This window comes from Crotalus tigris, unplaced genomic scaffold (assembly GCF_016545835.1).
Source record: "Crotalus tigris isolate CLP2741 ecotype Arizona unplaced genomic scaffold, ASM1654583v1 scf7180000019753.2282721675:598951, whole genome shotgun sequence".
NCBI lineage: Eukaryota > Metazoa > Chordata > Lepidosauria > Squamata > Viperidae > Crotalus > Crotalus tigris.
Window position 1 is genome coordinate 514,549 of NW_024097693.1, and position 27,103 is coordinate 541,651.

Consider the following 27,103-nt stretch of genomic DNA (forward strand, 5'->3'; position numbering starts at 1 on the left):
GACCTCGTCACCGGGCCAGATTGATTCAATTGCACAAGACTGGTCTGTTCTTTCCTGTTCCTTTCAGTTACGTGTCTCTCCTCGTCCATCCTACCTTCCTTTAACCCTCGGATATTCGTGGTATCGGGGTTCTGGATCTTAATTTTCACCGTTCCTTTGGTCCTTTGGGGTTGTGGCACCCTTGCTGGTATCACAGGGATATTCCACAGTTGGCTTTCCTCCTTTGGATTACTCCGGATCAGTTGGGGGGTTAACTCTTCCTCTTTAATGCTGCTGAGGTTGTTACTGGGTCGTCGGGGGTGCTGCCGCTGATTACTTGTACTCCACTCCAAGAAAATTAAGATCCAGAACTCCGATACCACGAATATCCGAGGGTTAAAGGAAGGTAGGATGGACGAGGAGAGACACATAACTGAAAGGAACAGGAAAGAACAGACCAGTCTTGTGCAATTGAATCAATCTGGCCCGGTGACGAGGTCGAGGAGCCGCGCGCAGGCTCTGACATACCTATAAAAAGATTCTCACACTTCCTGGCGCACTAGCCCTGAGGATGCCGGCAGGTGACGGCGAAAGCTTGGCGCTTTTTAATTAAACTTTTATGGTTTTATCTTTACCCTGGTGTTCATTTTATTCTTTGCCATGAATATTCCCAGGGCTCATGTTTTTAATTTTCTTAATCATATATATATATATATATATATATATATATATATATATATATATATATATATATATATATATATATATACATACCTTGAATGAGCACCCTGTCAGCCCAAATATGGGAGAAAGAAATCTTCTTTCTTTTCTTTTCTTTTCTTTTCTGCCTAACATGCAGATAGCCCAGGTTCGAATCTCAGAAGAGTAAGTTTGGCTGTAGAGAGTTAAAGGAACTCGAAATAGCTATACCATTCTCTCTTTATTCTTTCTTAGCAACCTAAATATATATATATATATATATATATATATATATATATATATATATATATATATATATATATATATATATATGTCTTTGGTTATTCGGGTTTTCTCCCACGTAAAATTGGAAGTGACTTGGCGACGTTTCGATGAAGTCTCATAAGACCTACATACAAACACCCACGAAAACCTCAGAAAACATATATATAATATTTTAGTAGTTTTCTACACTTACAATTCATTAGTGCTTGGTAAAGAACGTGTTGTCTGGTTCCATTTGTTTTATTTAATAATACACATTACATTCCCAATCTCTACTCTGTTTTTCCAGCCATTGATAAAATACATCCCATATTTGAAAATATTCTGTGTCTTCTTTTTCTTTAATCTTCAGTGTAAGTCTATCCCTCTCTACACAGTCCAGTTTTTTCTTGATTGTCTCTTCTTCAGATGGTGCTTCTTCATTTTTCCAATATTGAGCAATTCTTGCTGCTGTTCATATATGCAACATTAAATACACACTTTCTTGAATCTTTTACTAATTTGAACTGTCTGGGTCTCCTGATTTCTCTGCGCTTGAGACTCATCTTAATAAAATGTGGAGAAACCTTTTCTGAATGAATCAAAGCTTTTAGTGAGTTTAGATAGAAATTAAATGCCACCAATGTTTCTCCACCAGAGTCATGCATTATAGACTTATCTTTATACAGTTTGGGTATAGACATCTAAGAGAAATCAAAAGATGCAAGTCATGTAATTTGTACCAGGCATACCATTTATATATTCATTATTAATTTGTCCACATTTCTATCCCCCAGAGACCCTTAGCAGACCCTTATACAGGGTATAAAACCAGAGGGAAGCACATCCACATTAAAGCAAATACAATTAGACCAGACATGTCAAACACAGAGCCTGGGGGCCAGATGCGGCCCGCAAAGTGGTTTTATGTGGCCCACGAAGCCATCCTGGAAACAATGAGGGAACAGCTCCCACTGCCTTGGCCATGGCTCAGGCCAGCCAGGAGCCAATGTACAATTTTGTGGTGGCTATCTATACTGAAATGCATTCAGTCTTAGCTCCACAAGGTTAACCAGAAACACCAAGGTTGTCCCTTGGTGCATGTTGGGGAGGTTTCATCCTTTGTGATGAATGAAGAAATGCACCATGCCACTGCTAGATATAAACAAATATCTAGCTGAGGCAAGTTTTCCTAAATTGACTGAGGATCAGAAACATGAAATTAATGGCTTAATTACTAAGGAGGAAATTGCCTCAGCAATTCAACAATTGAAACTAGGGAAAGCACCGGGTACGGATGGGTTAACAGCTGTTTATTATAAAGCTTTAATGGAGGAGATGATCCAACCATTAAATGATCTTTTTAATGGTATCTTACAGGGTTTAGAGATTCCTCCTTCATGGCGTAGTGCTTTTATATCATTGATTCCAAAGGAGGATCAAGATCTTACTTTACCAAAAAATTATAGGCCTATATCTCTTTTAAATGTGGATTACAAGATATTTGTAAAAATCTTAGTAAATAGGCTTATGAGGGTTGTGCATCACCTTGTGCATAAAGATCAATCTGGGTTCATAACTGGAAGGTACATGAAAAATAATGTCAGACAAATTATTAATTTATTAGAATATTTAGATAAAAACAACCAAGTTCCTGCAGGGCTGATATTTTTAGATGCTGAAAAAGCTTTTGATCAATTGAATTGGCATTTTATGTTAAGAGTAATGGAAGAGATGAATTTTGGTGAAAAGATATTGCAAGCTCTTATGGTAATATATCAAAAACAAACGGCACAACTTATCGTTAATGGAGGTTTGTCGGAGGTTTTTACAATAGAGAAAGGTACTAGACAGGGGTGTCCTTTATCGCCATTGTTGTTTGTTTTAACACTGGAAATATTATTGATCAAAATTCGAGAGTCTCAGGAAATTAAAGGAATAGAAGTTAACAAAAAAGAATATAAGTTGAGAGCTTTTGCGGATGACTTGGTTGTTACTTTGTCGCAACCTGATTATTCTGCAGTAAACTTATTACAGTTGATTCATCATTATGGTTTGGTTTCGGGTTTCAAGATTAATGTAAATAAGACTAAAATCTTACCTAAAAATATGTCTAGTCAGGAGAAGCAGATTTTGGCTAACTTGACGGGTTTTGAGATTGTTAATAAGGTAAAATATTTGGGGGTGATGTTGTCTGTTTCTAATGTAAAATTATTTAAAAATAATTATGAAAGGTTGTGGGTCAGGGTACAGAAGGACTTGAAGAATTGGGAGAAGTTGCAATTATCCCTCATGGGAAGAATTGCAGTGATAAAAATGAATATTCTACCCAAGTTTCTTTTTTTGTTTCAAATGTTACCGATTTTGAAAAATGAGATTAATTTAAGTGAGTGGCAGAAGGGTCTTAATAAATTTATTTGGGCAGGGAAAAAGCCAAGGGTTAAGTTTAAAATTATGCAAGACTTCCGTGAGAGGGGTGGACTTAAGGTACCAAATTTGAAATTATATTACGATGCGGTGGTCTTAACACTAATCAGTGATTGGGTAAATTTGACAAATCCTGAGATACTTCATTTAGAGGGATGGGATTTACTTTATGGGTGGCATGCCTATTTAATATTTAATAAAAAAATGGACTGGGTCTTTAAATCTCATATTTTAAGAATTTCTTTACTTAGGATTTGGAGAAAATATTATAAAAGTGATTTTAAAGTTCCATTATGGGCTATACCTTGGCATGCGATAGAAGGAATAAAAAGAGGAGTAAAAATGGACATGGTGTCTTATAGTCAGTTACTTAGATGGGATGGGCAAAACTGGCAGTTAAGATTACGGGAAGATTTAGCGCAAGAAAATATTATTTATTCTTGTTTTCAATATAGGCAACTAGTAGATAAATGGAAGGTGGATTGTAAATTGGGTTTTCTTAGAGAAGATGGAAATCTTATTAAGCAAGTCAAGGATCAAAGACAAACCCATATTAAGAGAATTTATGGGGTATTAGTTGAAATGGATTCAGAAACGGAATTAATTAAAGATTGTATGATTAGATGGGCGCAGAATTTTGGTGTCCCAGTCTCATTGGACATTTGGGAAACCATTTGGGTGAGAAATGTCAAATTTACACAAGCACAGAACCTTAGGGAGAATTTTTATAAAATGTTTTATAGATGGCACCTTGATCCACAAAAAATGTCTCTTATGTACCCTGACGTGCAACCCAAATGTTGGAGATGTGGTTATAAGGATGCTTCCTATTATCATATTTGGTGGTCATGCAGAGAGATAAAAGCATTTTGGATCAAAATATGGTGGAATATCCAGAGAATTTTTAGAAGGAGGGTAAAATTTACTCCGCAATTATTTTTGTTAGGCATTGTTACAGATTGTGATACAAAGGAGGTTGTATTGATGTTAAATTTGATTACAGCCGCTAGGCTGTTAGTAGGACAATATTGGAAGAAGGAATCTTTGCCTACATTGCAGGAATGGTTTCTTAAAGTAGCTTATCTGGCGGAAATGGCAAAGATTTCGGCCTTTCTTAAAGCAACAAACGCAAGAGAAGTTTCTTGCTGTTTGGGACAAATGGATAAAATTTATACAATTTAGATTGGGTATACAAAAATATCACATAGCTTTTTTATAAGTTTTATTTTTATATATATATACAGATATTTTATATATATATATATATAAATATAAATTTTTTAATTTAATTTTTTATTTTTATTTCTTAATTTTTAATTAAGCCTATATTCTGCTCTGGGAAGCTCAGGGGGGGAAGGGAGGGTTTTTGTGAGGGGTGGGGGATGGGGGGGGGGTTTTTTATATATATGTAATGTTTAGGGTTTTTTTTGTATATGTTGTCTTTTGTTTTGTATTGTTTTTGTCTTTTTGTAAAATTTATAAAACTTTCAATAAAAAAAAAAAAAAAAGAAATGCACCATGCCTTGGCACTTGCCCACCCCCTTCTGCCAGAGACCCTCAGATCTGTCCCACTCCTGCCCAGGCCCCCACAGGCACCCTTGATGCAAATGTAGTGTTGGCCATACCGACCCAGTAGGCCACACTCACCTGCCCCCCCCCCAAGGGCAACTGCAATGCTGATGCGGCCCTCAATGAAATTAAGTTTGACACCTCTGAATTAGACCATCACCCAAACAAAAGGTACAAAGTAGTAAAAATAGAAAATAAAAATAGCTTGATCAAATCAAGAGAAAGTTAACTGAAATAACTCTGATTTTCAAGGCTTCTGAAATGATAATATGGATTTAGGAAGCTGAGAGCTTCCGCTTTGGCAGAGAATGAAGCGACCATGAGAGGCTGGATCTCCAGTCTCTCAGTCCAGTTTAGCTTTGCCTAGCGTCTCTTAAAGGGATGGAAAGTTGCCCTGGAGGGGCAATGAAGAAAGAGGGATATTTCAGGAGCTTGGATCTGGTGGAGACCAATCTGGGCGAAGTGAAGCCTCCTCTAAAGGCACGGAAGAAAGGCTGCTGGGAGAGCCGAGGAAGTCCAAATTGTCTACAGCCGGAAGGGAAGCTATGAAAAACAGCTGATCTCCAACAACGTGCTGTGTCTGGGTGAGCTGAAGTCTTTTCCTTCTCCTTGTGACTGAAAATGTTGAGACCCTGAACGGGAGAACTTGAAAGAGTAAAGACCCCCAGAGAGACTTTTGAAGCGGCAATTTAATATTAAGGGGAAATATTATGAATATCAAACTATCAGAGTATCGGAGTGTGGAGACTGATAAATAAGCCCAGGAGGACATCTAGTGGGAAAAAACAAGAAATAAAAAGAAAGTAATAGTAGTAAAGTTGGAAGGGACCTTGGAGGTCATCTAGTCCAACCCCCTGCTTGGGCAGGAAACCCTACACCATTTCGGACAAATGGCTGTCCAGTCTCTTCTTAAAAACTTCCAGTGTTGGAGCATTTACTACTTCTGGAGGCAGGCTGTTCCACTGATTAATTGTTCTCACTGTCAGGAAGTTTCTCCTTAGTTCTAGGTTGCTTCTCTCCTTGATTAGTTTCCACCGTTGCTTCTTGTCCTGCCTTCAGGTGCTTTGGAAAATAGCTTAATTCCCTCTTCTTTATGGCAGCCCCTGAGATATTGGAATATTGCTATCATGTCCCCCCTTGTCCTTCTCTTCGTTAAACTAGACATACCCAATTCTAGCAACCGTTCTTTATATGTTTTAGCTTCCAGTCCCCTAATCATCTTTGTTGCTCTTCTCTGTACTCTTTCTAGAGTCTCAACATCTTTTTTACATCGTGGTGACCAAAACTGGATGCACTATTCCAAGTGTGGCCTTACCAAGGCATTGAAGAGTGATATTAATACTTCACGTGATCTTGATTCTATCCCTCTGTTAATGGAGCCTAGCACTGTGTTGGCCTTTTTGGCAGCTGCAGCACACTGCTGGCTCATATTTAAGTGACCTTGGGAAACTTGAGAACAAAACAAAGCCTTGGTTTGAGATAACAAGTGAAAAGACTGTTTATAGCTATGCTTGTTGACATTGGCTAAAAACCAAATAGACATTATCTGAAAAAAAAAGAATATTTTAGATCCAAGAAGGGACTGGAGGAGGTGGATTTGCCTCACAACAGCGGATTCCTGTTTTCACTTTGGATATAGATTTAAGACCGTGAGCCACAAAATGAGTACATCTAATATTTCCAGACTTGCAAAGAAAACCTCTTCGGCGCCCTCTGTCAGACAAGCCAGGCCAACAACTCAGAGTTCTGTAGGTACATTGCTACAGCGTGACAAAGCAAGCATGGCTCAAGATGAAACACAGGCCTCATTAAAATTAATTCAAGAAATCTTGCAGAGAAACCATGAGGAGACACAAAGTAAACTGGAGAAAGTAAGCGAAGAAATTCTGGATATAAAGGCACAATTTGAAGCCCAAAATCAAAAGATCATTAAAAATGAACAGAAAATCCAGGAAGTGGAAAATAAAACCGAGGACATTGATAAAAAGGTGGAAATGTTATTGCAAAAGAATGAAGGACTGGAATAAACAAATCAAGAGCTAGAACGAGCTATGGCAACGGTAGAAATGAGAGAAGCAGAACATTATTTGAGATTTCAAAATATTCCTGAAGATAGTGAAGAAAATATAGAAATGGTGATCATTAAGTTGTTGGCAGAACTTTTGAATGCAGACAGAGAAGATATTCAGAATGAGACGGATCAAATATTCCGCATGAATTCAAGCTATGCAAGAAAAAACAGACTACCAAGAGAAGTGCATGGGAGGTTCATGAAGAAATCAACAAGAGATGAAGTACTGAGAAAAGTGAGAGAGGAACCATTACAATATATAAAAAAAGAAATTGTTGTCCTAAAACAGATACCCAAGAGCAGTGGTTCTCAAGCTGTGGGTCGGGACCCCATTTGGGGTCAAACGACCATTTCATGGGGGTCGCCAAACCATGCTGTCCGCCATTTTTTTCCCTTTTCCCTAGCTGTCCTACTCCCTCTTATTGGTGGCCACACCCACTTGGGGGTCACCACAACATGGGGAACTGTATTATGGGGTCACGGCATTAGAAAGGTTGAGAACCACTGCCCAAGAGAGTAAGGGATACCCGGAGATGCTACCATTTTCTAACTACAAAGTTGATTGCCAAAGGCATAAATTTCAGATGGCTAATGCCAGAAGGCATTTTAATAAACTGGAATAATACAAGATATTGACTGGATTCAATATGGAAAGCAGAGGTCTTTGAAGTAAGAAATAGAGCAATCTTGGATGAAGGACTGCATCAACAACAAGGGTATAAGCAGATGGGAGAGATGGCCCAAGGAGCAATGGCACAAGCAGAACAACAGAAGGAGAAAGGTGAACAAACAGGTGAAGGAGAAGGAACTGCCAGAGAACAAAGGACTACAAGATCGACTAGACCAAAATATAAGTAATGGAAGAGGAAATGGAGAAAAAAAAATGATTTTTTTTTTCGGTAAACATAAATGGACTAAACTCCCCATCAAAAAGAAATAAAATTTTTAGGAAACTTCAGAAATTAAATATAGATATAATCTGTTTACAAGAGACACACATAAAAAAACATTATAAACTGTTGGAATATCCGAAAATGGGGAAGCTTCATTACACATCAGCACAACAAAAGAAACGAGGGGTGTGAAACATATAAGTTACAAGCATTTGCTGATGATTTAGTGTTTATCTTGGAAGAACCTTTAGAGATGATTCCTAAACTATGGGGAAAGATAGAAGAGTATGGAGAAATGGCAGGACTAAAAATAAATAAAGAAAAAACTAAAGTAATAGTTAAGAACCTCACAGATAAACAAAAAAGGCAAATACTAGAGAAAACAGAGGTACAAATAGTGGAAAAGCTTAAATATTTAGGTATTCATCTTTCGACTAAGTGTTCATCAATAAAAGAAGACAATTATACAAAATCATTGAAGCAAATAAAGCTAGACTTGGAAATATGGAAAAATCTGCAGCTGTCAATATTAGGAAGAATTGCTACAGTAAAAATGAATGTGTTGCCGAAGATTTTATTTCTATTTCAAATGATTCCGATAAAACTTGAGAGAAAATTCTTTCAAGATTTAAATTCATTAATTTTGAATTTTATTTGGCAGGGGAAGAAAGCTAGAATTAAGATGAAAACATTACAAGATGCTAAGGAAAATGGAGGTTTCGGGTTGCTGGAATGGATGTTGTATTACCAAGCATCTGTGTTAACATGGGTAAAAGAGTGGATAACACTTAGAAATAAAAGGTTGTTGTATCTAGAGGGACATGATTTACAATTGGGGTGGCATGTTTTCTTATGGCATGGGAAAAACAGAGTCCATAAGTACTTTCAAAATCATTTTATAAGAAATGCCTTGTCAAAAAATTAAAAATTAAAGCTAAAATATATCTAAAAATTCCAGGGTGGTTATCAACGATGAAGGCATTTATACATCTGAATTTGGTAGATTTTGAAAAAATATGGAAATATGGATTTTATAAGGATTTTATAAGATTTTGTTAACCTCAGATGAGAAATTAATTAAGAAAATGTATAACTTTTTGTTAATTTTGGATATGGAAAGTGAACAAGTGTAAGAAACAATGATAAGATGGGCGAAAAACTTTGGCTATAATGTAGAATTAGAAAAGTGGCAAATGTTACGGGAGAGAAACTATAAACTAACGATGTCAACTTCATATAAAGAAAATCTGTATAAAATGTTTATAGATGGCACCTGCCACCAGCAAGATTAGCAAAAATATTTAAAAATATGTCAGATAGATGTTGGAAATGTAAACATAACATAGACATGTACTATCACATTTGGTGGACATTTGGCAAGGCTAAGGTCTATTGGAGAAAGATACATATGTGGTTAGAAAAAATATTGGTTGAACAAGTTGATTTTAAACCTGAACTTTTTTTACTAGGTATTATGCCTGAAAAGACTAATAAGCAGAAATTATATTTAATCTTACACATTACTACAGCAGCGAGAATAATTTTTACACAATATTGGAAGAATGAAGGATTGCCATCAGAAGAAGAAATAATCAGGAAAATATTGGAATGTGCAGAGATGGACAAATTAACTATGAGATTGAAAGATAGAGAAGATACAGACTATTATCAAACTTGGGATTTATTTTATTGTTGGCTAGAGGAAAGAATGAAGGATTAGGAATTGAACATGTATTAGCATAGCTAATTCCAGACAATTCGTTGATTGGAAAAATTAACATATGTTTATGGAAAAAAAAACAATAAAATCTTTATGGATTTAGGAAGCTGTTGCATTGTATGGAACTTCATTGGGAAAACAGCCCTTCCTCACTTCAACCATCGTGATGCTCTCCAAAATTATATGCTCTGCTCATTATATTAGTCGGGTTGTTACTGGACAGAATAGGTGGCCTTGCATGATTCATGATGCAATGTCATTTACACTATTTGCATGCTGATGTCTTGCCTCATGTTGCCCATGTTACAGATTCCCATAACTCAGAAGATAAGCTGATGCCTCTCTTTTCCAAAAGTGTCTTTCTGCTTTTTGCAAAGCAGTAAACCGTAAAGCTGGAGGCCAAGGGAGCTGGCTCCAAGCCTACAGGGACCAGGTTCAATTATTTCCTCATTCAACCAGCTACTATTTCTCACACCTCTCCATCCTCCTTTCCCGCCCACACACAAGTCATAATTCTGGACTTTCTTATTGAATGGTCCAAAAAGTTGACGAGCTCATTTATGTGAATTCTTGCAAATGTTGTGCTGCAATCCAGTGCAACACAAATGGAACTTGACCATAGTGAATTCAGTGTGATTTACAATAAACGGTTTCTAAGAATGGGTGGTTTTTTGAGTGTGTCATGTCTCTCCTATCTGTGAGCATGGCAAACTGGCCTCACTGGACAGAATAGACATGTTCAATCTTGATGATTAGTGTCAGCAGTCCATAGATAGAGATGCTAGTGAGAATGACTTTGAGGACACTTTTTTTAATCACACCTTCCTGGTGAATAACAGTGTAACACAGGGCTCCCTAACCCCCGGTCTTTGGACCAGTACCGGGCCACAGCATGCCAACAACTGGGCCGCCCAAACAAGCAAAGCCCCATCCACGAGATGCAGGCAGCACACAAAAACATGCGCCCTCTGGTCCATGGGAAAAACTCTCTCCACGGAACCGGTCCCTGGTACCCAAAAGGTTGGGGACCTCTCGTGTAACAGACTTGGAAGGGACCTTGGGGGTTTTCTAGTCTAATCCCCTGCTCTGGCAGGAAACCTTACACCATGTCAGACCAATAGTTGTCCAATCTTTTCTTAAAAGCCTCCAGTGTTGGAGCACCCACAACCTCTGGAGCAAACTTGTTCCACTAATTAATTGTTCTCATTATCAGGAAATATCTCCTTAGATCTAGGTTGCTTCTCTCCTTGATTAGTTTCCATCCTTTGCTTCTTGTTCTGCCTTCAGGTGCTTTGGAGAATAGGCTCTCCCTCTTCTTTGTGGCAGCCCCTCAAATGTTGGAAGACTTCTATCATGCCCCCCCCCCAGTCCTTCTTTTCATTAGACTAGACATACCCAATTCCAGCAACTGTTCTTTATACGTTTTAGCCTCCAGTCCCCTAATCATCTTTGTTGCTCTTCTCTGCACTCTTTTTAGAGTCTCAACCAGTGGTGGGATTCAGCCAATTCGCACCAGTTCAGCAGAACCGGTAGCTAATTTTTTGTTGCCCAAGACCAGAATGGACTTCCGGAAGCAGCATCCACACAGAGAACCGGTTGTTCACATATTTGAATCCCATCACTGGTCTCAACATCTTTTTTATACTGTGGCAACCAAAACTGGATTCAATATTCCAAGTGTGGTCCTACCAAGGGATTATAAAGCGGTACTAACACTTCATGGGATCTTGATTCTATCCCTCTGTTAATGCAGCCTAGAACTGTGTTGGCTTTTTTGGCAGCTGCAGCACACGGCTGGCTCCTTTTCAAGTGACCGGCTACGAGCACTCCAAAATCCTTCTCACAGTTAGTCCTATTGAGCCAGGGGCCTGTACTCTGCCTGATCACAAGTGTGGTTTGTCCTAAAATGTTACCACAATCATTTCAACCCAATGGTGATTTTGAACCTCATTTGTTACCCCATTAATAGATGGGAATTACTGACACACAAAGCTTCTGCTAAACATGGGCCCCACATAAGACACAAATCAAGTTTTCCTTCACCATCAATATGACAAAACTGCCCACTCATCTTGATGGATTGTGTGCACATTTTCCCTTTCTCCAACTTCTTGTGTAAGTCGATGTTGCTCTACTCTGTGTGACATTTGATTGTCATCCTCAACTCCCCTTCCACCTCCTCACCAGAATTCTTCAAACTCATTATCCAAGGTAGGCAAACTCCAGGAACTATAAATGCCTCACTCTGCCTTCACTGGACACAGTCGATTCACACTGTCATCATGATGTCTGCTAGAATCCTTATCCTGTGCCTCCTCTCATCCGTCATCTCAATAGGTAAGTCACACAAGGGTAAATTTGGGAGGGAAGAGAAGTCTGGAAGAATTTTGACTAAATTTTGGTTAAGGATTCCTCCAAAATAGGGGAAGAACTTCAATTGTGAGTTCTTTCAAGCAATCTCTATACTTTGAATTGTCACAAAAAGAATGGTTGTAAGTTGAGGACTACCTGTAATTATCTCATTACACATCTTGAACATTGCTAGAAGTACAGCATCACTAATTAAAAAATGCCTTTCTTCCTCCCTCCCTTTTTCTTTCTTTTTGTTTCTTTTTCCTTCTTTCTTTCTCTTTCTTTCTTTCTTTCTTTCTTCTTTCTTACTTTCTTTCTTCTTACTTTCTTCCTTCCTTCCTACTTCCCTTCCATCCTTTCTTCCTTTTTCTTTTTCTTTATCTTTGTTTCTTCATCATTTATTTTTCTTCTTCTTTCGTTCCTTTGTTCTTTCTTTGTTCTTTCTTTTTCTTTTTCTTCCTTTCTCCCTTTCCCCCTCCCTCCCTGCCTCCCATCCTTTCTCTTCCTTTTTCTTTTTTCCTTTCTATTTCTTTCTTTTTCCTCCATTCCTCCTTCCCTCCTTCCCTCCCTTCCTTCCTTTTACATTACCTTTCTCTTTCTTTCTTTCTTTCTTTCTTTCTTTCTTTCTTTCTTTCTTTCTTATCTTTCTTTCTTCTTTCTTTCTTTTGCCTGCTTCCTTCCTTCCTTCTTTTTCTTCTTCTATTTGCAGTGGCATCTCTTAAATGCCAGACCTGTTTTGCCTACGGGGATCAATGCAGAAATGAGGACATGCAGTTGGTGGAATGTGGAGCGGATGAAAAATATTGCCTTACACATTCCTTTCACAGCACTATGAGTGAGTGAAATGCACTTTCAGTATTAATGATGGCTGCCATTTTCATCCTTTGGTCCCCAGAGCAGCAAGGAGTAACTTATAGGCCTTGGTGGGAATCACAACAAATCTTTCATCATACCTGGGCTGTTTCCTAGGTCTGGTGGCCACAAATCCTGGAACAAAACGATATCTGTTATTTTTATCATGCTGTACCTCATTCCCCTCAAAATATTATTAATATCTCCATTATTTCCATTTCATCTCAGCATACCTGGAGGGAGTAACCCAACATTTATGCCTTCTTATCGTCAACTTAAATCTTCTCAGCCAGTTAGAGTTGATCCTCAGATGCATCTGATTTTAAACCTTTAAATTGGAAGCCTTGATGTTTTTATTTCTCTGTTATTGGCCACAGTGGGGTTTTGTTTTTTTCTGATTAACTTTTGCAGCCTCTCTCCCACTCTCCTTTACTACCAAGTCATGTACAACAGTTGAGCAATGTTATAATGCTTATTACGGCATCACATCAGTAGCTGGAAAATACCTGCAGGCAAGAGTAGCGTGTTGTGAGAACGATGGCTGTAATGCTGCACCTCTTCCCAGTAAGTAACCTGAGATTAAAATGTCCATTCTAACATCTAGCAGACTCTCCATGTCAAAGTTCCGACTAATGGAACACTTCAAGGAAATTCCAGGCATATTTATTCTGAAAAACACTTTAATCAGGGACACATTGTCGGCACATATCGAATGGATGTCAGAATCTGAATTTCTCTTGCTTGCATCTGAATTTTTTTGCTAAACCCCTCCCTTATTTTGCAGTCATAAGTCACATCTTCCAATTAGCCCGGAAGGCAAAGATTCACTTCCATTCCTTATCCAGTGCTTTCCTTATAAATCTCCTCCCTTTCTATGTCATCTGAATTAACTCTAAAAGTACCAGATAGTTCTGAATATCTTGTCAAAACAATAATATCCTACATTAACAGCGTTGTCGTACCATTTGAAAGAGTAGATTCTCGTAGCTGTCAGCACCTTGTATGTTTGGTGGTGGAAGGATCAAGTAGTATGAAAATCCCTAGAAAGAAGTTGTAGTGAAGACGTTTTTGGAGATCCTCTCCAGCATCAGTGGAATGATCTGGTTCCTTTGACAGTAATCGGAAGGCGCAAGAGGAGAGGAGATTAAAGTTTGATTTTGCATTATTTCTAAAGACTCCACTATGTCCTTAAAGTTCATTAAGAAATTGTACATTCCAGATTTCACACTCTACTCCAGTAGGAACACAAGATGATTAGCTATTTGGGGAAAAGAAACCTTTTCCTGACTAAGAATCATAAGAACCATAGTCAAAATGCTTAGAGGGCACTTAGTTGGGCTATAAATATTTCAGAAAGGATTGTGACTATGAAAATATTTGCTAATTCGGAAGCTTCCTTTCTGCAGTTCCAGGGCGTGACATCCTTAAACCCAACGGGTTTGTCTGCCCAGGCTCTTTCGAACGAAATGGCGTTTCTGAAGAAAGTGGACCCGTTCTCTGTCTTGGGGATGAGGATCAATGTTTCAGTTCGAAATTAAGTATACGTGCATGTGAGCAACTCTTTCTTTCTCAGTTTGGGGAGGAACATTCTAGAAACAAATAAAATTAAGGATACGGGAAATGAAAGAGAAACATAAGCAAAGTAAAACCAATAGGAAATCATTCCTTGGGAGAATATTTCGTTCTCTGGCAATGTTCAGTTCTTTTTTTTTTAAGTGCATAAGAGAAGAAAACAGACTTAATCTGGATTAAAACAGATTTTAGTAATTTGGGGATAGTAATAATAGTAATAATAATAATAATGGGGATGCTCAACTGTCCTTGTCTAGATGATCAGACTGATACAGTACATACTTTTGTTAATGTATCTCGATGCTACACCATTAAAAGTGAAGAGAAAACTAAGAAATGTTTCCTAAATTCTTTATTCTCGCCCTTCCCAGTGTCAGCATACTTTTCAACAATCAATGGCCAGGGATGTACAACCAAGAATACCTGTTCCTATCCACTAGGAAAGACGAAAGAAGCAAATGGATTAATCTTTTCTGACATTGAAACACTAGAATGCCAGGATCCTCAGAGACTGGAAGGATGGAGGGGCTTTTCAAGAACATTTGGTCGGAGTTAGAATTAAGGGCTTAATCCAAAGAGCAGTAAGAATTTGGGATGAAAGACACTCAAGTTTGAGATTAAAGTTTAAGATTTGAGTTGGTGATGGGTGATGGGATTTAATTAATACACTTCGATATTCTAGCTCACTCTGAGCTTCTTTCTTAACTTTCAACTGTCTTGAAGCTCTAATCAAAATAAACTAAAAATGCAAATAATGAAGTCTTGTGTAGTTCATTCAAGCGATTAAACAGGTGGCAGGAGATATTTATATTAATAGCTTTTTATCTCATCTCTATTATTTTTATAAATATATAATACTTCTTTCTCCTTCAGTTTTCCTCACGACAACTGCCGTATGTGAGGTGGGTTGGGCTGAGAGAGAGGGCCTGGCCCAAAGTCACCGAGTTGGCTTTCATGCTTAAGGCAGAATTAGAACTCACAATCTCCTGGTTTCTAGGGTGAAAGTTGTCCCTCATAGCATCCATTCTTAAGTATTCATATCAATAATCTCAAGGAATTTTCCTTTGAAAGACCTCCTGTAGTTGACCCTTGGGAGTCAAGAGGAGGATACAAGTATTTTACCCTGGAAAATCTGGTATGCTTATTGAGATAATTTATAGAGTTTCCATTCTCTTAATGTCTCTGGATACTTTACCAACATTATATTAAAAATCTGTTGGAGGTAGTAATTTGTATTATGCAAGAACTAGTAAAGCAATTAAGTTAAAGCAAGTCAAAGAGTGGGTGTCATTGGAAATAAGCTTGGAATGGTCCCGGGGGTTCCATCACTACCATCCTGAGATCACAAGCTCTTCTAGACTTCTGTCTCTCAACCTCAGTAATTCAACATGTGAAACCCTCAACTCCCAGAATTCCCCATGTTCTGGATCATTGTAACCCTGACTAGAGCATATAGATCTGTATGTTAGAATGTTTGGCATTTATTGGGTTAAGCGCTGTCTCCTTAAGAGATGGCTTATGGGTAATGTAGTTTAGCTAGTCAGATGTCCCATGTTAACAGGTCAGTAGGAGGAGCCTCTAAGTTCATCACAGGATATCCTGGCTACGGGCCAGTTTGTGTTTAATTGTCTTTGTGCAAACCAACCGTGTAGCACGCGTGGACGTTGAATGTAATCAGGCAAAAGTGAATATGGAGAAATTATTGATTTTACTGACATAATGGACAAATGTTCACTACTGGACGCATCTTCAGGAATGTAAGTTTCTGTTAAGGATTCCCGGATTAAATATTTGTTTAAATCCATTTTGTTGCGTTATCTATCTGGGTCTGAATTAGAAGGCAACTCAGTTCAAGATCCAGAATACCCCAACTAGACATTAATTCTGGGAGCTGGTACACAATGTTAAAGTTGCTGAGAACATGATGTACACAAGAATGTAAAAAATCAGAATAACAGAACAACAGAGTTGGAAGGAACCTTGGAGGTCTTCTAGTCCAACCCCCTATTCAATAGGAGACCCAGGGATGGGATTCAAATATGTGAACAACCGGTTCTCTGTGTGGATGCTGCTTCCAGAAGTCCATTCTGGCCCTAGGCAACAAAAAATTAGCTATCAGTTCTGCCAAACTGGTGCGAACTGGCTGAATCCCACCACTGGATGTTCCACTTTCTTAATGGCCCTAGGTACTTCATACAAAAATGAAGTTATTAAACCCATCTTTAAAACAAGAAACTTGTTAACTTTTAAAAGCTTAAATTTCTTTGGTTTAGATGAAAAGTGACACTTCTCTAATCCAGTTGCACACGCAACTTAAGAAAATGGATTTACAAGGAAAATCTTTGACTCCAATTGAATGAATGATGAGGACTTTATAGCATCCAAAGGCCTGAAACAATGGCTCCCACAAAACAGTTAGATAAGTAGGGAGATCTATTGAATTATGGCCCCAAAATTTAGTCTGCTTATGCTCTAGGCACTGAAATTTGGGCAGCGTCCTTCATTTCCATCATTTATTCAGCATTTTGGGGAGGTTGGCATAAATATGACCAAAAACGGCCACCCAGAAACTAACTGACAATAACAACAATAAAGACAATCACAAAAGTACATAAATCTTTCTGCAGTTTTTATCCTTGAACTAAAAAAAATATTCATCTAAAAGTTGTGCCAGAAAAGGGAGGAGGCTGAGTCTTTGCAGGTTTTAGCTGTCCAATAAACCAGGGGTCCCCAACCCCCGCTCCATGGACCAGTATCAGGCCACGGCATGCTAGCAACCGATCTGCACAAACAAGGAAAGCCCCATCCAGAGAATGCAGGAGCACACAAAACCACATCCCCTCTAGTTCGTGGAAAAAACTGTCTCCACATAACCAGTGGTTTCCAAAAGGTTGGGGACCTCTGTAATAGACTGCTTGGAGAGGACAGTCCACAGTCTAGCCTTTAATTCCTAGCTGGACTCTACAGGCAGTTAGACTTTCTTCTGTTCTTCAGCCTGGAGGCAACATAAGGTTTTTGAAAGGGATATTGGTTGAAAGGCAAGAGGGAGAATTTAGTTTTAGCCCCTAACTGGGGCAAAGGAAGAGAGGGAAGATCAGCAAATCAGTTAGTTACAGAATACAGCTGGAAGGGGCTTCCAGTTCCAAGTCATGGTGGCCGAATTTCCTTTGCCGGTAGACCCCTGAGTGGGTTCAAAAAGTCGCTCTTGAGAAGTGACTGCCATTGAGGAAGCTTGTCGGAAGACTGCAGAAGGGCGGCAGCGCCTTCTGTGGTCCAAATATCTCCTTTGGGCTGACGGAGTAAAGAACGGTCAGTAAAATGGCCGATCATTTAGCTGCGCCAACCGTAAGCCATAAGATCATCTAAGCAAACAGACCCACCGTGGAAGAGTCAGTGAGACTTTTTTTTAATCTCTATTTTCTTTTATTTTTCCTATGAAAAGCTTTTGGGGGGAATTATTTCCCTTTTTGTTGAAGCGGCATTTTACATGGGGGAAGAGAAGCTTAAGAAAATTAAATCTATTTTTGTTCTAATGGCTGATTTTATTTTTGGATATTGGGGAGCCCCAAGAAACTTTTTTTCTTAGAGATTCAACATGCCATGTATTTGGAGAATATTGTTTTCTTTTATTTTGATGGTGACTGGAAAGACTGAATATCTGATTAACTTTGGCTATCCTTCGGAGGACATCTTACTTATTGCCCTTGCTATTTTCTTTTCTTGAAATTTGATATTGGCTTTTAATTACCGTATTTTCCGGCTTATAAGGCAACCCGGCGTATAAGATGACCCCCGACTTCAGCGCCGATTTCCATGCCTAGAAAGTCGTCTTATCTGCCAGAAACTACCGTAATTTCTGGCATATAACATGACTCGGCGTATAAGACGACCCCCGACTTCGGCACCGATTTCCGCGCTTTAGAAAGTCCTCTTATACGCCAGAAAATATGGTAGTACAAAGGAAAAAGACTAAGAAGCTTGGGGGGAGGTAGATATTGATTGATTGCTTTTAAATATAACCTCCCCAAAAACGATAATGACTTCAAATATGATAAAAATGGAGGAAACCTGTCTAGATCTTACTTATAAGTATATATTGGACAAAATCTTGGAAAACATGGAGATGATAATTGCTTATACAAAGGAGATTTCTTTGCATCGACAAGCCAAAGCACAAGGTTTAAGTGAAACAGCAGTTTATATTCAAGAGACTTGTTTTCAGTCCACTGAGATGGAAGAAGCGAATTTACATTTGGATCATCAACTGATATTGGAAAAAAGTCTTGATATTAATGAACAAATGACCTATAATAAGGAAATGGAGGATTTTACCCCAGAAGGACAAGCTGATTTGCAGACACCATTTGATTCTCCGATAGAGAAAAAACTACTGGAAGAAGAGCAAAACTTGACTAAAAAGGATTATACTAAAAAATGATTTCAACTAAACTTTATGTAATTTTTAAAAAGATGGGAAATGACGTTCAGCCACGAGCTATTGAAAATAGCTATAACTTTACACCAGCTGTCATGGTTCCGACTAATGAAACACTTCAAAGAACTTCCAGGCATTGATTTTCCTAAAAGTCATTTATTGTTATAAAATGTCGGCACAGGCATAACGGAGGTTTATGCCAGAATCTGAATTCCTCTTGCTGGCATCTAACTTTTCTTGCTAAACCCTTCCCTTACCTTGCAGTCACATCTTCCAATTAGCCCAGAGGGCAGAGATTCACTTCCCTTCCTTTTCCCGGGCTTTTGTTATTTCCCCTCCCTTTTCTCTGTCATCTGAATTAACTCTAAAAATACCAGACAGTTCTGCATATTTTGTCAAAGCAAGAATATTCAACATTAGCAGCGTTGACATCAGCCTAATAAAATGGACAATGGGAGACTTCCTTTTGGTGTGTACCTTATGGCAGTGGTTCTCAACCTGTGGGTCGGGACCCCATTTGGGGTCAAATGACCATTTCACAGGAGTCGCCAAACAAGGCTGTCCGCCATTTTCCCCCCCTTTTCTTTGGTCACGCCCCTGGTACCTGGTGATGTATAAGTGGTTGGGGGTCACCACAACATGGGGAACTGTATTATGGGGTCGCGGCATTAGAAAGGTTGAGAACCACTGCCTTATGGCAAGAGATAATGGGAGAGCTATTTGCTGTTCTATCCCAGCCTATTGCCGTCCTTGTTAAAGGCACAAGGACCAAACCCCTGCTGATGCAATAGGCTGGAGACTTTGCAACAAAACAAAACTCTTTTAATATGGTTGACAAACCTGTCAAATAGTCCAAAACACAAACAGCAAAACTCAAGTCCAAAGGAAACACGATGCAAACAGACGAGAAGTCACAAGCAAGACGAACAGAGAAGTCACAAGCAAGACGAACAAACCAGGATTCCAAGAAGCACTTTGCAAATGGTTGCCTTCAGCAACCAGCACCGCCCACACCTCCTCCCTTTATTCAGCAGTCCCAAGGTGTTGCCTCTCATAGCCTTTTCTTTTTACTCTGGAGGTGTCTCATTGACCTCTGTTGATTTACTCTTGCTAATTGACGACGGGAGCAGGCATCAATTAGCAAGTCCCTGAGGTGTGGGTCTTCCGGGTCTGACTCATGCTCCTCACATAGCTGACCTTCATCAGGAATACCACTGGAGGGCCCAGGCTCTGCATCAAACCGTGAGTCCTGTAATTCATCAGAGCCCCCTTCTGCTCCTGATGGCCCTTCAAATGCCTCCTCCACCTCCTCCTCAGATTCCTCAGACTCAGCTGTTGCAAGCACAGGCTGGCACGGAATCACAACATTTGCGGAACTAGAGACTCAACTATGGAAACCCATTTGGAATAGAAAGAAACCCAGAATAAGATATAAATATTAAATTTGAGATTGCAATTATGGGTGGTAAAGGTTGTATTAGCGACTTGGATTGATTTGGATTTGGATTTTGTCAAGGGAATTTAATATTGAAATATAGCAAGAATATGTTTTTTGGAATGATAGACTGTTTTCTTTTTCTTGTCTTCTCTTTTTCTTTTTTGCTTTTTCTGCTTGGTTTATTTATGTCCTTTTCCTTTTGTGTTAATTTGTTTTTCCCTTGTATTTCTTTATATGTTTTTAATATTAGAGATGATATAATGAGAAAAGGATTGAAATGATGGAAGAGATGGAATTAATAATTGGAGAATTATTGAAAAAGAATAGAATATAATTGAGAAACGTAAGAATTTAGTTTTGGGAACTTATATGCTTAAATAAGAGAAATTCGGGGTACCTGAATAGCAAATAAATATGTTAGTCTAAGTTTAAACATTTGAAAAATTAAAAAAGTGTAAAACAGTACATTTGGGATAGATAATGAGTTTTTGTAAACTTTTATTGATTAATGGAATCTACATGTAGCGATATATTTAATGAATTAATTTGTCTTAATTTGATTATAATATCTTAAATAAATGGAGAGTATTAGTTTAAGTTTAAACATTTGAAAAATTACAGGTTTTTATAGAATAGAATAGATGAGCTGTTGAAAATTTTTTATTGATTTATGGAATTTATACTTAGAGATACATTAATGAATGAATTTATTTGAGAAATGTATCAATTTGATTATAATGTCCTAAATAGATAGAGAGGGATTTTTTTAAGGAATATTGTGTGAGCTGTATATTTATAATGTTATTGTTTTTTTTTTAATTGACCACCATATCTCCACGTTGGTGCTCAAGCCTTGTTGGTGTAAAATGGAAAAGTAATTAAAATTATTTTTGTTTTTTTTTTAAAAAAAGAATACAGCTGGAAGGGACCTTGGAGGTCCTCTAGTCCAACCCCCTGCTCAAGCAGGAGACCCTACACCATTTCAGAGAAGTGGCTGTTCAGTCTCTTTGGAAAATCCTCCAGTGTTGAAGCATTCACAACTTCTGGAAGCAAGTTGTTCCACTGATTGATTGTTCCAACTCTGTTCTTCTGTTCATTTATTCTTGAGGACTGCCTATACGCCATCTTTGTTCTGCTCTCTTTTCTACTCGCTGGGTGCAGCCGCTGGGTGGCCTGGTCATCATCTCAACTGCTCCAGCTATTCAAATGTGGAGGGGGCTCAAATTTGAGTGTCCTCAGGCTGACTTTCCAAAGGTTCTGAACAATGCAGCCATTGTCTTCGCCTCTTACGTAAACCAACAGAATATAATGCCTGTCTCTCAGTTATGAACTTTGGCTAGGACTTCAGCGTAGCATGAGGGCCCTGTCAGGGAAGATTCATCATAACTTCATTCATTTAGTTTGATTTTTCTTGAATGAAAAAAAATTGAATGAATTTCTCATTTTTCATCTTCTTCCTATATTGGCCATGCCCGTAGAGGAATCCAGTGGTAACCTTAAAGTAAGAGTGCAAGAACCGGTGGGTAAACATTAATTCAGGAGACAGTTGAGAAACAAAGTCAAATTTCTTCACCCTGATTATGTTTGATATTAATGCAGTAGAAGTAGACTTCAGATGAATTTTGAGTTGGTATACCCTAAAACAATAAAGTGGAATTTTGGTACTCCTTGTATTAGCTGCCTCAAGGGGGTGACATTGCCTAAATTCTGCTGTCCATCTATAGGATGTAGCCTGGAGATTAGCACTTTAAAAGATGACCAGGCTGAGCCCTAGGGAGGGGTCAAACACATCATATGTCACGAGTCCCTTTGCACCCTCATGTCCAGCCCACCTTGAATTCCTTCTACTCTCATCTCCTGCTAATTTCCCTTGGCTGCTAGTAGCAGTTAAAAGGAAGAAACAGCTAAGACTACACATTGCTGCTCGAAGCACGAAGCTGAAAACACCAGCCTGAAGATGATGAATGGGACTTCGTCGAAACGTCGCCAAGACACCTCCAATTTTATGCGGGAGAAAACCCGAACAACCAAAGACCTACATACAAACACCCGCGAAAACCTCAGAAAACACACACACACACACACACACACATATATATATATATATATATATATATATATATATATATATTCAATAATGATGGTGAAAATGCGACTCCCGGGCATAATTATAAATGGAATGAATAAAGCGCGTTCACCAGGAGAGTTTAAAGTTAAAATACTTTAATTAAAGTATTTTACTATATTAAAAGGTTGCCAAGCTTTCGTTGGGAAAATTCCCCAACATCTTCAGGGCTGAGAGACCGTTTCTAACAAGGTGATTCAAACGGGTTCCATAGACGTCTGCGCATGGTTCCTAGACTGTGCTAGCATTCCCTGCTGAACAGCTGATAGGTGGGAGGGGGAATCGGAGTAAAGATTTCTTCCGTCGTTCTCTCGAGCACTTTTGTTCACATTTCCGTCGACCTCAGAGGGTATTGTTAAAATTATGTTCCGCCCTCTCCCGGCAGTACTGGCTCTCGTTGCAGTGTCATTGTGTATCCTACCATAGAGGCGGGGCTTCATCGGCTGTAATTTAACATCTTTCCTCTGCTGCGTGCTCCCGTATTTATCTTCGCTCGCATGTACAAGCATCAACTGGATGTGGTATTTTTCAATGTTTGAATCATCCTCCTCCATCATGGTGTCCCCCATGCTCAACTTGAATATTAACCTACGAGGGAAGATGAGCATGGGGGACACCATGATGGAGGAGGATGATTCAAACATTGAAAAATACCACATCCAGTTGATGCTTGTACATGCGAGCGAAGATAAATACGGGAGCACGCAGCAGAGGAAAGATGTTAAATTACAGCCGATGAAGCCCCGCCTCCATGGTAGGATACACAATGACACTGCAACGAGAGCCAGTACTGCCGGGAGAGGGCGGAACATAACTTTAACAATACCCCCTGAGGTCGACGGAAATGTGAACAAAAGTGCTCGAGAGAACGACGGAAGAAATCTTTACTCCGATTCCCCCTCCCACCTATCAGCTGTTCAGCAGGGAATGCTAGCACAGTCTAGGAACCACGCGCAGACGTCTATGGAACCCGTTTGAATCACCTTGTTAGAAACGGTCTCTCAGCCCTGAAGATGTTGGGGAGTTTTCCCAACGAAAGCTTGGCAACCTTTTAATATAGTAAAATACTTTAATTGAAGTATTTTAACTTTAAACTCTCCTGGTGAACGCGCTTTATTCATTCCATTTATATATATATATATATATATATATATATATATATATATATATATATATATATATATATATATATATATTTTAGTAGTTTCCATTTGTTTTACTTAATAATGCACATTACATTCCTAATCTCTACCCCGTTTTTCCAGCCACTGATAAAATAAATCCCATATTTGAAAATATTCTGTGTCTTCTTTTTCTTTAATCTTCAGTATAAGTCTATACCAGGGGTAGGCAACCTCAGCTCTTTCAGCTGACTCAGGAATTCTGAGAGTTGAAGTCCATGAGTCATAAAAGAGCCGAGGTTGCCTACCCCTGGTCTATCTATGCCTTTCTGTACAATCCAGTATTTTCTTGATTATCTCTCCTTCAGATGGTGTTTCTTCATTTTTCCAATAGTGAGCAATTCTTGCTACTGTTCATACATGCAACATTAAATACACACTGGGTCTCCTGATTTCTCTACGTTTGTGGAGCAACATGTCCTGAATGAATCAAAGCTTTTAGTGAGTTTAGATAGAAATTAAATGCCACCAATGTTTCTCCACCAGTGTCATGCATTATAGACTTATCTTTATGCACTTTGGGGTATAGACATCTAGGAGAAAACAAAAGATGCAAATCATGTAATTTGTACCAGGCACACCATTTATGTATTTATTATTAATTTGTCCACATTTCTATCCCCCCAGAGAACCTTAGCAGACCCTTATATAGGGTATAAAACCAGAGAGAAGCACATTCACGTTAAGGCAAATACAATTAGGCCATCACCCAAACGAAAGGTACAAGCAGTAAAAATGGAAAATAACGATGGCTTGATCAAATCAAGAGAAAGTTAACCGAAATAACTCTGATTTTAAAGGCTTCTGAAATGATAATATGGATTTAGGAAGCTGTTGCATTGCATGCAACCTCATTGGGAAAACAGCCCTTCCTTGCTTCAACCATCGTGATACTCTCCAAAATTATATGCTCTGCTCATTATATTAGTTAGGTTGTTACTGGACAGAATAGGTGGCCTTGCATAATTCATGATGCAATGTCATTTACACTATTTGCATGCTGATGTTTTGCCTCATGCTGCCCATGTTACAGATTCCCATAACTCAGAAGATAAGCTGATGCCTCCCTTTTCCAAAAGTGTCTTTCTGCTTTTTGCAAAGCAGTAAATCGTAAGGGTGGAGACTAAGGGAGCTGGCTCCAAGCCTACAGGGACCAGGATCAATTATTTCCTCATTCAACTAGCTACTATTTCTCACACCTCTCCAAAACTATTACCAAGCATTCTGTGTTAACATGGGTGAAAGAGTGGATAACACTTAGAAATAAAAGGTTGTTGTATCTAGAGGGACATGATTTACAATTGGGGTGGCAATTATAAAATGATTTTGAAAATATATTTCAAAATCATTTTATAAGAAATGCCTTGTCAACAGTATGGGAAAAAATTAAAGCTAAAATATATCTAAAAATTCCAGGGTGATTATCAACGATGGAGGCATTTATACCTCTGAATTTGATAGACTTTGAAAAAATATGGACATATAGAGATATTCTAAATATTGATGGGAAATTAAAATCTAAACAAGAACGGGAAAATCAGGGAACTAACCTGTCCTGGTGGGCACATTTACAGATGCAAAGTAGATATGAAAAAGATGTAAAAATGTATGGATTTTATAAGGATCAAACTGTGTTTGATAAGATTTTGTTAACCTCAGATGAGAAATTAATTAAGAAAATGTATAACTTTTTGTTAATTTTGGATATGGAAAGTGAACAAGTGAAAGAAACAAGGATAAGATGGGTGAAAAACTTTGGCTATAATGTAGAATTAGAAAAGTGGCAAATGTTATGGGAGAGAAACTACAAACTAACGATGTAACTTCATATAAAGAAAATCTGTATAAAATGTTTATAGATGGCACCTGCCACCAGCAAGATTAGCAAAAATGTTTAAAAATATGTCAGATAGATGTTGGAAATGTAAACATAACATAGACATGTACTATCACATTTGGTGGACATGTGGCAAGGCTAAGGTCTATTGGAGAAAGATACATATGTGGTTAGAAAAAATATTGGGTGAACAAGTTGATTTTAAACCTGAACTTTTTTTACTAGGTATTATGCCTGAAAAGACTAATAAGCAGAAATTATATTTAATCTTACACATTACTACAGCAGCGAGAATAATTTTTACACAATATTGAAAGAATGAAGGATTGCCATCAGAAGAAAAAATAATCAGGAAAATATTGGAATGTGCAGAGATGGACAGATTAACTATGAGATTGAAAGATAAAGAAGATACAGACTATTATCAAACTTGGGACTTATTTTATTGTTGGCTAGAGGAAAAAATGAAGGATTAGGAATTGAACATGTATTAGCATAGCTAATTCCAGACAACTCGTTGATTGGAAAAATTAACATATGTTTATGAAAAAAAAAACAATAAAATCTTTATGGATTTAGGAAGCTGTTGCATTGCATGGAACCTCATTCAGAAAACAGCCCTTCCTCGCTTCAACCATCGTGATGCTCTCCAAAGTTATATGATCTGCTCATTATATTAGTCAGGTTGTTACTGGACAGAATAGGTGGCCTTGCATGATTCATGATGCAATGTCATTTACACTATTTGCATGCTGATGTCTTGCCTCATGTTGCCCATGTTACAGATTCCCATACTCAGAAGATAAGCTGATGCCTCTCTTTTCCAAAAGTGTCTTTCTGCTTTTTGCAAAGCAGTAAACCGTAAAGCTGGAGGCTAAGGGAGCTGGCTCCAAGCCTATAGGGACCAGGTTCAATTATTTCCTCATTCAACCAACTACTATTTCTCATACCTCTCCATCATCCTTTCCCGCCCACACACAGGTCATAATTCTGGCCTTTCTTATTGAACGGTCCAAAAAGTTGAAGAGCTCATTTATGTGAATTCTTGCAAATGTTGTGCTTCAGTCCAGTGCAACACAAATGGAACTTGACCATATTGAATTCAGGGTGATTTACAATAAATGATTTCTAGGAATGGATGGTTTTTTGAGCGTGTCATGTCTCTCCTATCTGTGAGCATGGCAAACTGGCCTCACTGGACAGAATAGACATGTTCAACCTTGATGATTAGTGTCAGCAGTCCATAGATAGAGATGCTAGTGAGAATGACTTTGAGGACACTTTTTTTTATTACACCTTCCTGGTGAATAACAGTGTAACACAGGGCTCCCTAACCCCCGGTCTGTGGACCAGTACCGGGCCACAGCATGCCAACAACTGGGTCGCCCAAAAAAGCAAAGCCCCATCCACGAGATGCAGGCAGCACACAAAAACATGCACCCTCTGGTCCATGGGAAAAACTGTCTCCACGGAACTGGTCCCTGGTACCCAAAAGGTTGGGGACCTCTCCTGTAACAGATTTGGAAGGGACCTTGGGGGTTTTCTAGTCCAATCCCCTACTCTGGCAGGAAACCTTACACCATGTCAGACAAATAGTTGTCCAATCTTTTCTTAAAAGCCTCCAGTGTTGGAGCACCCACAATCTCTGGAGCAAACTTGTTCCACTAATTAATTGTTCTCATTATCAGG